General features: G+C 34.2%; 1 pseudogene; it reads right to left on the bottom strand.

Moving 5' to 3' along the window:
- Nucleotides 1-481: 481 nt before the first annotated feature.
- Nucleotides 482-1,129, bottom strand: LOC109449720 (14-3-3 protein zeta; annotated as a pseudogene).
- Nucleotides 1,130-13,905: the final 12,776 nt, after the last annotated feature.

Below are 13,905 nucleotides of genomic sequence, written 5' to 3'. Positions count from 1 at the left end.
AGTGGATGTCTGGGTTTCCCGCAGCCTTCTGTCCCACCCAGAGAGTCAGAATCCTCACTGATTTTCACAACCAGAAGTTGTGGGGACTCCTCTTTCTGGTACCGGTACTCCAGGCTGGGGAGCCTGGTTTTGGGGGATGGGATCCCTTGCTCCTTGTGGCTGAGACATCTCTCTCGATTTTCAACTGCCACACATGAGTGTGGAACCAACCTGTTTCATGTTTCTGCCCCTCCTAACTGAAGTCTGGATATGACGTCTTCTTTATATCCTTAGTTATAAAATTTCTGTTTAGCTAGACATTAGATGGTTCTCCTGGATGATTGTTCTATAATTTAGTTATAATTTTATGTGTTCACAGAATGAGGCAAGCATAACATTTTTCTACTTCGCATCTTGGGTCTCTCATTTTTTCCCACTTTCTTCTGCTTAGCTTTATCTCCTTCGGTATTGATAGCTACAAAGTAAAGTTGCTTTTTGATCATTAAACTATTAGTGTGTTGTCTTTATATGACTTTTACTTAATGTGTCAAGTTTAGCAATAGTTTCATCAAAAGTTGTCTTGCAAGAGAGCAGGCTTTCTCATAGGTGTCCACATCTCATAATAGAACACAGAGAAGTTAAGGACCAGACCCAATCTGATAGGATGAGTCTGCTGCACTTCCTTTTCGTTGCTTTGAAAATCTTGTTTTGTATCCTTGTTGTGATTGCTCCACACACAGTTCCTTTCTTAACACCAACACCAATGTCAGCAAGTAACAGTAGTAGTCTCCTTTCGTTTTTAAATAGAAGACTTTGCTCCCTGCTTATGAAGTATTGTGATCAAGAACTTTTCAAAAAGAGGGTACATCAATGCAGATGCATTCTAAGCTTAGTCTCAGTTTTCTCTCTGTAGTCTTGAGTCATGTTATTTTTGCTCAGCATCTTCTGTCTTTAGCTCAGTACTTGAGATGGCCCTCCAAAATGACCTACAGCTTCTTACAGCATTTTTTATAAGTGACTGAGAGATTGCTCGCCTTGTTGGATAATTCAGCTCCTTACTCAGTTACAATCTTAATGCAGGCTGCCATGTCTTTATATTGCCTAGCTTGCTTAGTTAGTTTGGCTTCTGTTCCAGCTTATTTTTATCCATGTCTGGATGTGTTCTGTCTGGAGTTGTTGACAGAAAATAGATGGGAGCTCAATAGTCTCTAAGAGGTTGTATTTTTTAATCATGAATTTAGGTTAAATTTTATCAAATGCTTTCCCTGCACATAATTGAAATAATTTTCTCTTTTAATATCTTATTGTTTTCTCTTTTAATATCTTAATGTGGCAAGTTATATTTATGAATTTTGTAATCATAAGCCCAAGGAAAAGCAGTTTTATGTATTTTCTTTTTATATAATTTATTTTCATATATATATATATACACACAAAAAAGCATTTTTTCAGGTTTTAATTTTATTGAAAATATATCATGTTATATGTAAGAATTTAACACTTTTTTCACAAATATATTTTAAAAGTTCATGCATATTATTGCATGTAGCTGTAATTCATCCATTTTGACTCTTTCATATTCCACTGTGTAAGTAAACAATTTATTGTATGGTTATTCATATGAATTATAAGGATTTTACATAAACTATAACCAAGATAGTATGTAACTGGCACAAGGATGGAAAACTGACCAGTGGAATAGAACAGAGAACCAAGAACTAGACTCATGCATTCAAAGAACTTCAGGTACCGCAGAGATGTCCTGTTTCATCATTAAGGAAAGGTGAGAGGATGCAATAAATGAAATTGGAACATTTTCTATCCACAAAAGTAAAATCATTTCCAGGTATATTAAAGATTTGAATATTAAAAACAAAACTGTGAACATCTTAGTAGAACATATTTCTGAACATATTTTAGGCACAAAAATTCTTGACAATATTTGACAATATTAAAATTAAATAATTGGCTCATCAAAAAATTATATTTAGTGAAAACATAAGTTACAAAACATAAGCTATAAAAGGGGAAAAGTTATCAGCAATAAACATAGGAAAATATTTTTTCAAGACTAGCTAAAGAACTCCAACAAATCATCAGGTAAAGCACCAACTACTTAAAGAAAACAATGGGGCAGAAACATGTAAAGGCATTTCACACCAGATGAAATACATAGGCTAGTAAATATATTCAAAGATGTTTGAACCTCACCCATTGTCAAGGCTATGTAAACAAGACTACTATAAGATACCATTGTATTCTCACTATATTGGCAACATTAACAAAAGCTTGACTGTGTCCTATATTGGAAGTGACATACACCTTATATCTCTTCTACATTGCTGGTGGGAGTGTGAAATGCTAACTCACCATCGTATTCTTGTAAGTTTAGTCATTGACATGGCCTATGAACCATTAATGCTAATCCTATATATAAAGGCAAAAGAAACTCATATATATATAAGCACATGTACAAGAATGTTCATAACAATACTGCTCACAACAGCAAAACCCTAGAAAACATAATTGACTGGAGAGTAGATGAATTAATTATGTATGTTGGTCATAGAATATGCAACAACAATCGTATTGAACAAATTATATCAACACTGTATATGAATGTTAACATCACATTATTAGTGAAAAATATCCTAAATTATTAAATATAATGCAATATACTCCTTACTAAAGTTAAAACAATTAAAATCATATACTCTTTATGGAAACATGTAGTAGTTTAAAAATGACATAAAATGGAAAGGAAGAAAATGATGAACACAAGAATACAGGTGATAGTTTTGAGAGAAAGCAGAGTTTGCCATGCCAAAATATGCCTTTTGAGGTTTTATTTTAAAATGGGTATTTAAAAAAAAAAGACTCAAAAAGAACCTTTGACCTTCCCCCTAACTGCCTAAAAGAATTTAGATAGAGTACCTGCTCCAGGAAGGGAAATATCATCATAGATAACTATAATTTAATATGAAAAAGTGTGTCATAGATAGAGAGGAACCTAGCAAGACCCATTGATCAAAATCCTCTCTGTGTCCCCCAAAGATGGCCCACCAGACATTTATTTACCAAACATTTGCTTTTCTATCTCCATTGCCTTCCTGCCCTTTGAAATCCCAAACTACAACTAGCCTTCCTTTAATTGCCTTACCTGCCCAATCTACTGTGGGTCTCATATTCTTATGTAACCCTCATACGCACATATGTAATAAATTTAGACATTTTCTCCTGTTAATCTTTCTCATGTTAATTTGTTTATTAGTACAGCCAGAAGAACTTAGAAGGTGGGAGGAAAATTAATTTTTCCAATCCCACAGTTTCTTAGGGGTTGAAGAAATGAAAAAAAATGGGAGAATAACAGGGGAGAGACTGTAGAGCCACAAATGAGTTACCATGCAAGGTTTGGCCTTTATGGTTTTCTATGTAAATGATCACACTAATTGCAGAGACAATTTAACATATTCCTTTCTGAATTGGACACATTTTATTTCTTTTTATTGGTTAATTGCTCTGGCTAGACACCAACCAAAATATTAGAACTAATAAATGAATTCACTAATGTTTCATGATATAAAATTAATATACAAAAATCAGTTGCATTTCTAAACAGTAATAATGAATTATCCAAAAAATAAATTAAGAAAACAATCTCAACTGCAAGCAGTAGCATAAAAAAAAAGTAAAATTCTTTGGAATAAATTTAACCAAGGAAGTGAAAAATCTGTACAATGGAAGGTATAAAACCTTTTAGAAAGAAGCTAAAGAAGACACAAAGAAATAGAAAGATATCCATGTTCATGAATTGGAAGAATTGATATTATTAAAATGTCCATACTACCCAAAACAATCTACAAATTCAATACAATCTCTATAAAAATTCCACTGTATTTCACACAGAAATAGAAAAATCTATTTTAAAATTCATATGCAATCACAGAAGACCCAGAATAGCTGAAGATGTCTTGAGAAAGAAGAACAAAGTTGGAAGCACCACACTTCCTGATTTCAAATGACAGAAGGTGCCAAAAATATGTATACACATTTTAAGAAAGGGAAAAAAAATTACTGAAGTTGTAATACTCAATATATACCAATAACAGAATATGAATATGAGTCACATTTGACGTTTGCAATGACTAGAGGTGCTCAAAGTGGTTACCATCAGTGTCCAGACTCTTCTGATTACAGCGAATTACTGCTTGAGCAACGTGGACCAAAGTGTCCACTTGTATATATTTTTTTGGCACCATTGGTGTATCATAAAGTGATCATAACAAAAACAGCATGGCACTGTCGTAAAAACAGACACATATCAATGGAACAAAATAGAGAGCCCAGAAATAAACACACACATATACAGTCAACTAATCTTTGATAAGGGTGTCAATAATATACAGTGGGGGAAAGGATAGTCTTTTCAATACATGGTGCTTGGAAAACTGTATACCCACATGCAAAGGAATGAAATCGGACCCCTATCTTACACCATACATAAAAATTAACTTGAAATGAATGAAAGACATCAATGTAATATCTAAAACCATAGACCTCCTTAAAGAAAACAGGACAAGCTCCTTGATGTTGGTGCTGGAAACACTTTTTTTGGATATGACACCAAAAGCAGACAATAAGAGCACAAGCAAACAAGTGGGACTACATGAAACTAAAAATCAGTATAGATAGGGAAATAATCCACAAAATAAAAGCAACCTATGCAATAGAAGAAAATATTTGGAAATCATATATTTGATAAAGGGTCACGATCCAAAGCTTATAATGAACTCATACAACTCAATAGCAAAAAAACAAAAAACATGGTTAAAAAGTAATCAAAGTACCTTTACATTCATATATATATGCACACACACACAAAATGGCCACTAAGGATATGAAAAGGTGCTCAATATCAGTAATCACCAGGGAAATGCAAATCAAAAACCACAAGATATTGCTCATACCTGTTAAGACAGCTATTATCAAAAAAGAAGGGATAGGTATTGATGAATAATGGAAAAAAATCAAATCCTTGTATAGTGGGAATGCAAATTGGTACAGTCATTATGGAAAAAATATAGAAGTTACTCGAAAATCAAAAATAGAACTGCCATATGGCTCAGCAATCCAACTTCTGGGTTTATACTCGTATCCAAAGAAAATGAAATCAGTATCTTTTGACATCTACACTCCCAGGTTCATTATAACATCATTCACAAAGCTAGGATATGGAAACAACCTAAGTACCTATTGACAGAGGAATGGATAAAAAGTAACATGTCCACCCATGCTAAGTCTCGATGTCTTTCAGAAATTTTAAATGAAACTTTATTGAGATTCCCTAGCACTGGCCTGTGTTTATAACATGTATTATTATTATTGCCTTGATATTTGAAAATTTATTAGAGATATAAAGAGACTTATACGTCCCTTCTGCTATCTTCTATTGATATATATTAAGAAAACAACGGACAATCTGGAATGTTCAGTTTCCATGAGGGTATTTGCAGACGGAGGAAACATCTGATTCTAGTTCCCTGGGGTTCTAAGGCAGAATCAGCGATGGAAGAAGAGGGAAGGCACGCAAGGGGTATATACTCTCTTTGCTGGAATACAGGGTAAAAACAGAAGCCTTATGTACCAAAGAGCCAAAGCAGAAGAAAGTCCCAGAGCCAACTGTTGTACAATATTTAATTGGTTAGATTCCAATTATTTTTCCAAAAATTTAGATAATCATTGAGTCCAGCCTAGCCTACAGCTTTTTATAATAGGTAAAAGTTGCCCTAATATATAGAAAGAATGGAGACCATGCTTTGAACTTGAAATTGCTTGCTTCTCTAAAAATGACTGAACTTTACACAAATATATACACATCACTTCCTACAAATGCCACATAGCAATCTTCATAATTTCTCTGACTGATTAATAGAGATAACTACACTATTGCTGCAACCCATTAATTAACTCTCAGATGTCATCCAGCTTGTTGTCTTGTACTGACATCCAAGGATATGCTTCTTGTGTGAGAGGAAGTAGAATGCAAATACTGAGGGTGAAAGTTCAGGAGTCAGGTAGACCTGGGTTCATAGTCTAACTTTTCACTTATGAGCTATGTGGGATTGAGCAAGTAACCTAACTTTTCTGTGCCTGGTTTCCTTATGTGTTAGAACAAGATAATAATAGTAATAGCAATACTTTTATGACAGGTTTTTATATGTTTACAGTATTAAATGAAGTAATATGCAGGGCACTTAGCACAGAGTAAAAACTATACATATGACAGTTATAAAGAATGTATTCAGAAATAATTTCATTCCATAAAAATGTTTGTATAACAATATTTTGTGCTACAAGTTTGTCCTGAATGTTGAAAGAATAATTTTCTACCTAAAAGAGGCTGGACTTAAAATCTTTCTCATTGTAGAAAATAATCAGCAGAAACAAGTTATCAGTGGACTTGTTTGGAAATCTATATATGAAATGGAAAATGATTAAGTGAATAAAGAAATAAAAAGTTTGTTTTTATTTCTTGAAGAGGTATCAAGAGCCCTGAGTGTAACTGTGTGATCCTTTTCACTAAAACGCTGTATTGCTGTCAAAGCAGAACCAAATGTGTGTGGCAGGGGCTGATGATTCATTCACTGGCATCACTCAGACCTACATTTGACAGGCTCTTCTATTATCTCTGCATTTTTCCCCAGTGCAAATTGGAAATGACATCAATATATTTTCCTTCTCCTAAGTTGAAAGCTAAACTAAACAGAACAATATTCCCCACCCAAAAGAAAACACCTTGGAACATGTACTTGTTTATCATGATATAACCAAAAACTTTTCCTCCATGCTAGTATCCATCATCCAAAAAAAAAAGAAAAAAAGAAAATGTTACAGAGATGTTGGGGCTTTCCAGGAAATTCTAATTTATCACCATCACTAAACTGGATAAGTTTATTATCTAGATCTGGAGTGCCCTAACCTCCTAAATGGTCCACTTAAAAGAGAAATATTGATTCACGTGACTCATAGATGTTTGTACACTTAATAAGCATTTTTTTTGCATGAGAACCAATTCATGGAAAATAGAGATATCTCAAGTAGCATTTAACAGTAAAAATAGTTTTCAACAATGTATCTGTTAAAAATTGATAAATGGGCATTTTAAAATATCCAAACAGTATAATAGAATATAATAATACTAACACCCAGAGAGTGACATTTAATGGGTAACAAAACCACATTCATTCTATTTTACTTTATTGAGTCTCAAAGGGAAAGGGTATATTCATACAACTCACACTATTATACCTCTTTTATTGTACAAAATAATTCCAATGAGAAAATAATTTTGCTTTTTTTTTTTTTTCATATGCGAGAAGTAGCAAGAGGGAGGCAGCTTTCAAAGAAGCTGTCATCCTGAAGTTAAATTGAAAGTTATATTCTGAATCTACGTGATTTCTATTTGACCATTAGTTGATCATTGCTGATATATACTGATAGATTACATCGATCACTTTCTTAGTTCTTATTCCTACTTTTGTTTAACTAGGTAAATCTCATTGTTAGGACTAGGAGCCTTGGTATTTACCCTCCTTATTAAAGTGAAACTGTCCTCTAGGCAATTCAATTCAGTGATAGACTTTTCTGTGAGAACAGTACCTTCTGGGGATTTAATGTACAGCATGGTGATCATAGTTAATAATAGTTAATACTGTATTGTATGCTTAAAATTTGCTAACAGATGAGATCTTAAGTGTTCTCAAACACCAATAAAGGTAACTAGGGTGAAATAACGGATATGTTGATTAACTTGGCGGTGGTAATCATTTCACAATGTATACATATACCAAAACATCACATGGTACACCTTAAATATATGTAATTTTTATTTTTCAATTGCCTATCAATAAAGCTGAAAAAAAAACCATGGGCCACAAACCATAACTTATTGAAAGAACAAGCCTAGCCTTTTCTCTATTGAGGTTTCTGTTGAAAAGAAAATGCACAAAGCCTTTAAATATTTAAGATGTCTCTAAAGGAAGGAAATGGAGAGACACAAATCACAACTATAAAACCCTAAGGCTGATTAAGTCAGAGCTGAGGAAGCATTTTATTTCCTCCCTGAAGTTCTAATCTGTGTCTCCTAATTTTATTTTCTTAGGGTGATATACCTTAGAGTTCAGATCACCTACATTCTGGTTGCCTAATCTTGTATGCCACTTTCTTCTCCAGTACATCATCTGTGATTTCCTTGGCCCCATCCCTCCTGTTTTCTCCCACCCCCCATCCCACGCCTATTCTTACAAGTGTGATGCAGAAGGAGATACCTGCATGTTAAACTAGCCAACCAAACATACCTACTGAGCATTTTTTTTTACTACTCTAAATATGGTTATTAACAGAACATCTAATTTTCCACCATGAATTGTGTTATATATTTAAAAGAAACAAATCTTGAACAAATCTGGGGTTTTATTATGATCCATCATAAACTGAATTCATGACTTTAAACAATTATGTTACTTTTCTGAATTTCAGTTGCCATGTTGGTAAAATGAGAAAAAAATATATAAATATATTTACTTAGAAGGTTACATATACTCATTTTGCATATAATACATGCAAAAACATCTGTACACAGTAGGTATTCGAAGTATTTTCTGTGATGAAACTAATTCATATTTTAATAAACCACAGTTTTAGCTTTGGACTGAAAATAATTTTAATTTCAGGAAAGTATACTGAATCCAATACTAGCACCTTAATTACCAAAACAAAAACTGAATGCTAAAACTATCAAATGACAGCAAATAGTTCAACCTTTTTTTCACTGGATTGTTGTCTGGTTAAGTTAACACACATTTCAAAACTCACCCAGAATCATTACCTTTTGGCTTTGACACTGAAGTTAAAATGATGATATTTCAAGAAAAGCTGAAATGCAAAGGATGTTATGTTGCATTTACTTTAAGGTTCATTCACTCTGACTTTTACATGACTTGTTAGACATTAGCCTCCCTGTTTTGAAAAGGCCAGGTACATCAGGGTTAGTGCAGAGAGTGAACACCGTTAGTTTGCACTTTATCACTGTCATCCAGCTGCTGAATGGCTGCATTTTACATTCCACAGGTAATGGGGGGTGTCAGCTCTATTTCAACTCTTATACAAGTCAAAACTTAACAGAGGACTCAGGATTTCTGATTTCAAGGATTTTTAAGTAAGGAAAACTTTTTCTACTCAAGTCCCTCAAATAGCCTACATTCAGTTTTCAATGAGAATATAGTAATTATTGTCTGTGGGTGTATTTTGTAACCTATCAAGGAACACTATAGTAGAATTAGTTCAGAACTTATTATTTGAATATGTGCGTAATTATAAGACAGACACAAATGTTGCTTCAGATGTTTGCCTTAACCTGACTTTAACCAAGATTAAATATCATGAGATGCACGTTGCGTGGCTATTCATTCTTTGCATCAACTAACAGGCACGTATGACTTCAGAAACTTAAAACAATAGCCTGTTCACTCAACAGAGCATTGATCTCACTTGCACCTTCTAAGCACAACACAACAGGCTGCAGCACCCAAACAGTGACAGTTTTATTTGGGCATTGAGCAGAGATTTTATTTCACTTCGTTACATGTTATCATACTCTTCATTTTTCATTCCACTGTGGCAGGCTCATCTTCCTCTCACACTGCCATCGGCTACCAATTGGTAATAAATCTTAGCTTTAAAATCACTCAAAAAGGGGAGATATCAAATGAGTGAAAAAGGAAGTAGACCATAGCTGCGGCTTCCAGTCATACTCATAGATTTTCTGCAACCTTAGGGGATTTGTTAAGATCTTAAGTGTAGTTTCTAGGGATGAATATGAATTGTGTGTCAGGAGACTTTAGACATCCATTCTGACCCTGGAATTCACTAACTGAAAACATTAACATTACTGGCATCAATATTTTCATATTTACAAATTAAGGATTTGACTAGACCATTTCTATGTCACTTTCAGCTTGAAAAATATGTACTTCAGACAATAAGAGAAGAAACATTGAGTAAATAATTGTGTATATGCTCTTGATTCTCAAGACTTTATAAGTCTTGGTATGTTTCCGTAGTAATACCATTTCAAAAATAAATATGTGCTTTGTGCGATGATTAATTAATTTTATGTATCAATTTGACTGGGTCATGGGGTGCTCAGATATTTGGATACACATCATTCTTGGACATCTGTGAGAGTGTTTCTGAAAGAGATTAGCATTTGAATTTGTAAACTGAATAAAACAGATGGTCCTCACCCATGCAGGTGGGCATCATCCAATCTGCTGAGGGCCTGAATGGAACGAAAAGGTGGAGGAAGGGAGAATTTGCTTTCTCTGCCTGACTGTTGAGCTGAGAGGTTTGTCCTTCCCTCAGACTGGGTCTTACTCCATGGGTTCTCCTATTTCTCAGGACTTCAGACTTAGACTGGAATGACACCACTGGCTTTCCTGGGTCTCCGGCTTGAAGACAGCAGGTGTGGGAGTCCACAGCCTCCATAATCACGTGAGCCAATTACTTATTCTGCAGATTCTGTTTATCCAGAGTATCCTGACTAATACACCTTTCTTTTCAAACACTGGAGGTTTCAAAATCATTGTCCAATTAGAAATCCCCGTTTTGATTATACATTTTTATATAGCCTTCAAAACATTTTTGTATATATTACATTATTATTTTCCTTTTGTTAGAAATGAGAATCTCTTGATGTAACTGGGCAGATACTACCATCTCCATTTTAAGTATGGTGGATTCAAGATGAAGAGAAGTTAAGTGGTTTAGCAAAGATTTTGTATCTGGTTCTCAAGAGTGTAATACAATTCAAATTACCTAAATGCTAATCATATACATGGTCATTTGCTTATTTTAAACCAACATCTTATTGTGAAATATACACAAACATAAGAACACTTGTGTACCCACCACACGAGTGAAGTATTATAACATTACTGGTCTCACAAGAAGCTCTCTTTGTCCTTTCTGTGCCAGTTATCAATTGATTGCCTTTTACCTTCAAACCCACTTTTTGTTTGTTTGTTTGTTTCCTACTCTGATACTGGAGCTTTAAGCATTGTTTTCTTTGCTGCCAACGCGATATTAAGCATTGTCGGTAGAGGGAGCTAGAGGGACTTTGCAGGAAGAAGGCACTTCTCTTTCTGATTCCAGCGCTCTCTTTGGCATCTTTCTTCTAATGTATGGCGCTTTGCTGGTGCTGGATTCTCAATTCTCAACGTGGTGATGTCCCAATTCCCTCTGCCTACCAGTCAATCTTTCCCCTCCTGCCCTCCCAGAGAGATGTTTCCGGCTTGCCCAGTGACCGTCAAGGGGCTTTGGCCTGGAGAGCTCAGTGAAACTCACCACGCTGTGGGCTTCAATTACTCTTTCTTAACGAGGTCTAACCCTAATCCTGGGGAGGCGCCCCCTTTCCAAATTTGTCCTTCCTTCTCTACCTCCCTCAGCCCTACGGTACTCTTCAGAATTCTAGTTACATCTTTGTAATTATTACTCTGTTGTGGTTGTTTTGGACTCTGACTGATACACCTTACAACTCTCTTTCTCCCCAAACACAACTACTATCCTAACTCATTTATAATGATTTTCTTGAATTCTTTTATTTATTTATATATATATATATACACACACACACATATACATATATACACATATGTATGTATATACACATACATATGTGTATATATGTATATATGCATATATGTATATATACATATATAAATTATATATGTATATATACATATATAAATATCTATATATGTATATATGTGTATATATACATATAATATATGTATATGTATGTATATACACATATATAAACACATATGTGTATACACATACATATACATATATTATATATATATATATATAATAGCTAAAGTTTGAAAAATATGTTGCTAGTGTGTGTTGAGTGTGAGGGATGTGCATGAGAAAATATGCGGGCAACCTACACGTGTTACACGAGTAGCCACCTACAGAACCAGAGGGCAGCTGGCTACAGATGTGCTTGTACACGTAGAGGTGCACATGTACTGTGAGGGTAGAGGCAGAAGTAGTATGAGTGGTACCTGTGTAGGTGCCTGAGTGGAAGAAGGAAAGCTCTCTGCCCAGCGAGCAGAAGCTCCTAAACTGGAAATAGTTCCACTTCTGACTTTCCTGAGGCCTGCTGGACTGAGGAGTTTCCATTCTCTTGGTGGGGAAGGCTGGATTGCGGGTTTCATCACAATGTTTATTAACCATTTAATTTTGCCTTTGTTAGAACTTTATGTAAACACAGCAGTGTATAATCTTTTGTTATTTGCTCTCTTTTGCTCAAAATGATGACTTTTAGATGCACAAATGTTGCTGTATCTGTGGTCTGCTCTCTTTATATACCTACATACCATGTACTTCCCATTCTAGTGTTGTTGGACATTTGGATTGTTTCCAGTATTTGACAATTAAAACAATTGTTCTCTAAACATTCTTGTACCTAGTGCAAATAAATATTTTTATCTCTATGGACTATGTATATGGGTGAAAATTATGAATTAAAGGAAATACATCTTTTTTCAACATTTTCAGATTATGGTATATTGTTTACCAAAGAGGTTATACCAACTTACAATCCCTCCAGCCATAGGTGAGAATTCTTGTAGCTCTATATACTTATTAGCACATTTTCATATTAAGAAAAACGCTATATTATTTAGCATTTTCCTGGCTTCTGAATTTCAGTGCCTTTAGTATATGTTTACTAGTAATTTAGGTTCCTCTTTTGTAAAATGATCTTTTATGTCTTTTACTTATTTTTCTATTGGGTTGTCTGACTTTTGTGGAGTTTTCCCTCTTAACCATAAATAATCTGGATAAAAGTCCTTTATCAGCTTTATGTATTGCAAATGCCTTCTTCCATTCTATGGCTCTTCAATAAACAGTGTCTTTTGAAGAGGGAAAATGATGGTCATAATTTTAACATAGTTGAATTTATTAATCTTTTTCTTCATGGCTACTGCTTTTTGTATTTTGTTTAAGAAATCCTTTCTACCAAGGTTATTGATATATTCTCCCACATTATCTTCTAAAAGCTTTACGGTTTTGACTTTCACATTTAGGTTTTTAATCTACCTGGAATTGATTTTTTTTATATGGCATGAATGCTCTTGCTATTATGCTATAATTTCTAAAAATCAAATGTACCCAAGGTCACCGTTACCATGTAGTTTATACATCTATAAAGTTTTGGGAGATGTGGTGTGATGCTGAACTGGGGGGAGGGAAAACTTTTGTTTTTAAGAAACCAATAATTAAGCTCTTACTGATTTCAAACACAATGGTAAATGTTTTACTTACATAACCTTAAAAAAGCTTATTTTATAGATAAACCAATTGAGGATTTGAAAGTTTAGGAGCTTGGCCAAATTCACACAGTAATATAAATTTGAGCAAGGATTCGAATTTTTAGCATTCAACACAAAAGCTTCTGTAATTCTGTCTCTAGGGATAGAGGTGTGTGTGTGTGTGTGTGTGTGTGTGTGTGTGTGTGTGTGTATTCCCTTATTTACTTTGCTTTTCTATGTCTTTAATTTGAAATGTGGATTTTTTTTCAGATCATAAACTATCTTTGATTTGCAGCCTGAGTTTTGCTTGTACTCAGTTATCCCACTTTTCTTACAAGTATTTACTTTTGTTTTCAAAATAGTCAGACCCATGTGCAGAATTATGCTCCTCTTTCTCTGGTTACATCACATTACCTTTCAATAAAAAATGTTTTATTGAAGAAATGTAGAAATTTAACAATTTCCTGAAGTTTAAATTCTTATATAAATGTAGGGTCCCCAGAACCTGAATCTGTTTGCTGGCTATGTGGGGGCTCTGACAAGTCCCCAC

This window comes from Rhinolophus sinicus, linkage group LG04, assembly GCF_036562045.2.
Source record: "Rhinolophus sinicus isolate RSC01 linkage group LG04, ASM3656204v1, whole genome shotgun sequence".
In the NCBI taxonomy this organism is placed as follows: domain Eukaryota; kingdom Metazoa; phylum Chordata; class Mammalia; order Chiroptera; family Rhinolophidae; genus Rhinolophus; species Rhinolophus sinicus.
This window is presented reverse-complemented; position numbering and strand designations above follow the sequence as displayed.